The 6,082-nt window shown below is 35.5% G+C and overlaps 1 protein-coding gene across 1 annotated transcript in view; it reads right to left on the reverse strand.

The window, feature by feature from the left end:
* The window catches only part of Cdh12 (cadherin 12), a 771,364-nt gene extending 765,699 nt beyond the window's left edge, over positions 1–5,665 (reverse strand). The window contains exon 1 of the mRNA XM_057789913.1: positions 5,433–5,665. The gene's annotated coding sequence lies outside the window, so the exon portion shown is untranslated. The remainder of the gene's footprint in view (positions 1–5,432) is intronic.
* Between the last annotated feature and the right edge of the window lie 417 nt (positions 5,666–6,082).

Consider the following 6,082-nt stretch of genomic DNA (forward strand, 5'->3'; position numbering starts at 1 on the left):
AACCTTAGTTTAAAACCCACCAGCAGGAATGACACCATTGCAGGAATGACAAGGCTTTATGGAAATACTGTTTCATAAAGTTGCAGAAGAATGTTTCATTGTAGATATATAGACATGTTTAAGGATATCGATGCATTCTGGGAAATGAACCTTTAAAGAATGTCACCATTGTACAAATGCTGTTAAATATATCACAAAAATTAGATAGTGTAGGTCAAGTGAACATTGGACTGGCACTTTCGATGAAATCAAGATGCAATGAAAATAAATTACAGGAGATTGATGCCAGCACACCACAACATGGCCTTCAAAGTAAATTTTCCAAAGCAAAACAACAATTGTACAAAATATTTATTAAAAGTATAATCCAGTAGCAAATATTAATCATTTCAAATATTATGTACAAAATATATTATTTTATACTACCTGAAATATACTTATATTGTTTACATCAACAATCACACAAACTAGTACATCCCTATGATAACTACAAACCTATAATAGCTATATCACTAGGCATCAAAACATTTTGGGCTGCATTATAATCTATGGGCCCACCATTTAAGGCAAGATCTCTGATAAACTATAATGCAAATAACAGTGCCTGTGACTACACTTTTATTGCTACTTATATCACTACTACAAGTTATCTCAGAAGTAATTAAAACTTACAACTAAGTAAAGATATTTTTTCATTTTGATATTATTGGCACATTCCATTTGTTTTTAACACTTAATACTCTTATATAATTTGTTAAAACGTATGTCTTGTGTGGAAAACCGAGTTAACCAAATATTGCAGTTATTTCCATCAAAAAATAAAGGTATTATTAAGTAAATTTTATACTATCAGATAATATCCAGTATTTGATTTTTAAATACTACAGCCATGCCTACACTTTTTAATATCTGTATATTGCTATTTTTAATCTTCATTCACAGACATTTCTTAGATGATACCTCATCTCTTCATTTCTCCAAATATCCATTAAAAAATATCACCACCACTCTGGACTCTATCGACATCTTCTGATTCTTTTTGTATATTTCATTTTTCTTTTGTGTGTGTGTGTGTGTGTGTAGGTGGATTTGTGCATGAGTGAATGAATTGTCCATAAATGCTAGAAGTGGGCATTTGAACTACTGAAGCTGGATGTGAATTTCTCAGTGTGGATGTGGGGGACCTGTGCTTCAGCCCTCTGAAAGAGCAGTAAGCACTCTTAATTGGCAACAGTCTCCTAAGTCTTACTCAATACTACTAGTCTCCCATTTTTAAACCTAAGCCTTCTTCACAATTAGCGATTCTTTCATAATGCAAGTAAGTATGTTAATTTATTGAGTTCTTACAAAAATGAATTTTTTGCATTTATGTATTTAGTATATGGATGTGTGTGTGCATGTGCACGTGGAATTTTGTGCATCAGAGGACAATTTTTAAGAGTTGTTCTTTTCCTCCATGACATGACCCTGAGGATTGAATTCAGGACACCAGATTTGAGGACAGGTGTCTTTAGGCACCAAGCCATCTCAGTGGCCCAGATTTATATATGCATATATGTAGCCTAAGGGAAGGTTCTTCTCTATTGAGATAATAATGTCCAGCATTTAATAAATCCTGACACATTTTTTATGATTTAATATGGTGGGTCTTATTGTTAGCTGTAGCCTAGGCTTCTGCAGTTGAATTTTAAAGAGGACATTTCCATTAATGAGTGTTGCCAATGATGTAATTGTACACCACATTAACTAGTACAAAAAGCTTATAATCAAGAAGTTAAACAGTTTGCTCCCAAATGCCCAGAGACTAATTATTATGACATTGTTTTAAGCCTTAGTTCAATCTCCAGGACGTCATCAGGCAGTAAAGAAATAAGGATTTTAATTTTTATACACAGTACATGTTTTCATATATCATAATATTTAAAAAACATGAACTATTAGACACATTAATTTCATAATACATTAAAGTTGTTATAAGATATTCTTAAAACTAACACCCTCCTTTGCTGATGAGTCTAAATTCAAAACCTCTCTTCTAAAATGGGATACTTACATGGAAATGAAAAATAAATTATACATATTTTAGTCATTTGAGCATCTCAGTTAGACACTGGGGTATGAACCCTCTCATTTACCAAGGAGTATCTATGCACAGGCTTCAGCTTCATCTCTTACGATATATAGTTCTAACACATTCTTGCATGAAAAGTATATATTATAAGAATGACTTTGCAAGGTGTAATAATGTGTTGATATATTCAAGGCAATATGAATTCATTTATAAAGCAGTCATACAGATATTTACAGATAAAGGTTGCAAAAATTCAATGACAGAGAAAATAACTGCTGCAAAATAACAATTTAATTTATCCCTTACATTGTAAAGACTATACATTATTAGTGTTTATAAACCTGAAAAAAGCTAAATGTATAGAATAATGTGCATATTCTCTGGTTTTGATATGATAGGATGTAATTATTAAATGTCATAATAAAATGATATTAAATAAATAATTGAGATATTAGAACACGTTTAAAGGATATGACAAGAGGAGATTCGTACCACATACAGCTTATTTTTTTACTTAATTTTTTTATCGAGTACAGCTTTTGCTTAGTTTAATATAAAATTTTACTTATTCCATAGTACTCATCAAATTAGTACATTGTATTTTAACTCTGAGAAATCATGGCGTTACTTAACACAGCATGCATTACACATATTCACACACATTTCTGCTTAGCAGTGTGGTCGTGATATATCAGTCCTCTTGCATAGCAATTTAGGAAAAACACATTTGCCTTGAAATCAAAGCTCAAAAGTGCTTTTAACAGTTATGTCCCTATAAAATGCTGGATTATCACTTATCATCAGTTAATAAAAAGAATGTCCCAGGTAAAATCCATAAAACTTCAACTCATGTATAACTGAATAATTTATTTTCAACATTTATTTCATTTATTTAAAAAGGCAATATTTTAAGAAGAATGGATGAACTATTTCTGCTTAGGTTTTACTATAAATAGGATTATCATTGACACTATATTATTAACTGAATGCTGTCTATTTATCTGATACTTATAATATGTGATATAATCACATTTTAAAGGCAATGATTTGTTCAAAGATAGACACGATACTGTCTTACCTTACATGAGACCTATTAAGCCACATTTCCCTTTGGAAGTATAAAGATACTTGTAACAAGATGCACTAACAGGTCATTTTATTACTAAAGATTTTAGATTTAGCAGTTTTACAAGAAAACATGTCCCACTTCTGAACAGAAGCATTGCCCTGCACCTCTCTAATATATCCTTAGATTTAATGGCATGAAATCTAGATTGTATAGGTGTGAAAAGAACGTGATACTTCAAATTAAAATAAACAGAGTGTAAACAGAAGATCTTCAGGTTTAATTTATTAGCAAGCATGATTAGGTGTTCCTCACAATGCATTTTAAGGGGTAAGAGTGACATATAGTCTAACAGACCTGAATCCATAAGATTGATTGTTTTCTGCTTGTATGAAAAACTGTTCTATGAATTTCCTCCTGCCACAATCCCAAATATAAAAAACAATCTCAATGTAAGTAGATAAGCATGGTGTCCTAAAATTCAGGAGTAAGTCTGTCAACTCTACCAATAGTCAGGATGCTTTTCCTGAAAAGGTAAGTACTATTTTTGCCATAACAAGAACATAGCACATGTGGAAGGAATGACAATCACACCTCCTAATGGAGCTCTTTGGTTTTCTGGGGATTATGTGAAATGATCACACCACTAAACAGGTCACTGTAAGGAGTGAGCTCCAGTCAGAAAACACTTGGCTTCAAACCCCTCTGACTGCTTGAAAACAGCACACTGCAGTAGAAGTTAAGAGTATAGCAACTGGGGACTAAGAAAACACAGCAGAGACCATAAAAAAAAATGCTTCCGTTTCTCCAAGTAAGGACTTTAGTTTCATGTTAATGGTTGAAGTTAAATTTTGAAGGAAGTATTGTGGATGAAGGAATAGATATTCTAAAGTGGGATTTCAAGTTAATTATGAATCTCTTTTTACTCCAAGAGTTTCCCTAGCAGGTGGAGAAAACCTTCTTGTCTTGTTGCTGAGTAAGCAGGTTGTGCCAGTTAGTTAAATGGAATAGTTAAGTATGGTTCTGCACTGGAGCACTCCAAAACAATGTGTCAATCAACTGCTTCAGGAAAGAATACTCAACTGCCTTTCAATTCTGAAGGCATGTTACATGAGAATGTAAGGGGGGTATTTACAGCATAAATCTATTCCTTTCTGCAAACAATTCCAACAAAAAGTTAAAAAGGTATTGTATAGCCTGATGTAGCAGTAAATGATGTTGTGATATCAAGGTTCAGTGCTCATGGATGGCTTGTGTCCAAATACTATTTCATCAATTCCTCATCAGATCATACATATGCTTCTTTGGAATTTCCACTGTTATGTCATCTCTAGGGTATTTTAAACTGTGCACATACAGCCTGAATATACTTCATGTAAATCCCCCAAAATATGCAAAGTGATTTTCCTGCTGAGAAGTGTGTGAATGAGCTTTAAAATACCTGATGAGAAACTGGAAATCATGAAATGGTTACAGAATCAGCCAAAAGTATGTCAGTTGCCTCGGCAGAGAGTACAGAGAAATGTACATGGAAGAGACAGACACCAATACAGAGGTTTCTGAAGCCACCACGATCCCAATACAAGAAGGGAAAAAGAACCAATGGTGTTAAAGTAATATTTATAAAAATGTCAATAATCGTCTTGGAAGAATGCTTAGTTTCTATGCTCTCCTTCCCATTCTTGTAATTCTTGTATCTTTTACTAGTATCAAATAATTATTGCCCTTGAAAAAATTCCAGATCATAATATACAACCCTTAACTGTCGTAGAAATTGTCCCATATGAGTTTTGTGGTAGGAAAGGCAGGTGCCTATCCAGTGAGAGGTCCACTACTGAAATATTAAATATTTTCACTCTTGTAATTTAAATAGGAATGTTTCAAAATTTTTGTCAATGAAGTAGTGAAGGAAATTGCCGTTTTGAAACGAAAGCATTTTGCTTTAAAGCCACACTAAAAGCATTTACAAAATAACCAGTTGAACCTCCGTGGCTAACCCCCTTACTTTCACTTGAAAACCTAGCCAAGCTGAGGTTCAGCGGTGGTGAACGCGTCCCTCTCCCTCCACTTGAAAGCAGCTTCTCCCATCTACAGACTTGCTTAGAACTTGCAGAACTTTCCTAAAGGAAAACCACTCTCCAGCTCCGGATTCGAATGCTATGTGGGTGAACACCACTCTCTAGCTTAGACTAGCTCGGCATCACTTTATTAACCAAGCACGCGTCGCTGTGTGTGTTCCCCGAAGCGATCACACACTCAAAATCAAACCTCTGTTTTAAAAAAAAGAAGCCTTACCTGATGGCTGAGAGCAGATGCAGCTGCAGGAACAGCCACCTAAAGGGCAGCAGCGGGAGCAACAGCAGCCTTGCTCCAAGGTGCGACTTCTCCCTCTGTCTCTCTCTCTCTCTTCCCTCTTCTAAATCACTGTTGCAAACCACGAACGCTCATGTTTGTTCCTTTTAACTCACAGAAGGTTCTCAGGCCAGGCAGCCAGCAGACACCACTTTGTTCCTGGAAGAGGCAGCTTCTTTTCTCAGAAACGCTTGGACCCTCTCTGTAGCTCCCTCCACATTTACCCTTCAGATCAATAATGCTCTCTGGGCGGGAGGGGTGGTGGTGAGGAGACTCAGCTGCAGTGGCTAGTCGCGAGCCAATAGGGGCTCAGGATTCCTTTCCTGTCATCTCCCCGCCCTCAAAACAAAACCCAGCGTGCCTCTGACACATCTCTGAGTTGTGAAAAGTAATGCAATCCTACATTTTAAATGTATCTTGCTTGCTCTTTTCCCCTGTTAGCGTTCACTGTAGAATGGTTTGAATGAGTGAGAAAGGGCTGAATATCCCTCCGTAGACTCCTGAATAGAACTGGACAGAGTGGGACCTTCAGGGAAAAAGAACATGACAGCACCTGACTTGGACCTGATACTGAGGCTGTGTGGCAGATCTGA

Source organism: Chionomys nivalis, chromosome 15 (assembly GCF_950005125.1).
Source record: "Chionomys nivalis chromosome 15, mChiNiv1.1, whole genome shotgun sequence".
Taxonomy (NCBI): Eukaryota; Metazoa; Chordata; class Mammalia; order Rodentia; family Cricetidae; genus Chionomys; species Chionomys nivalis.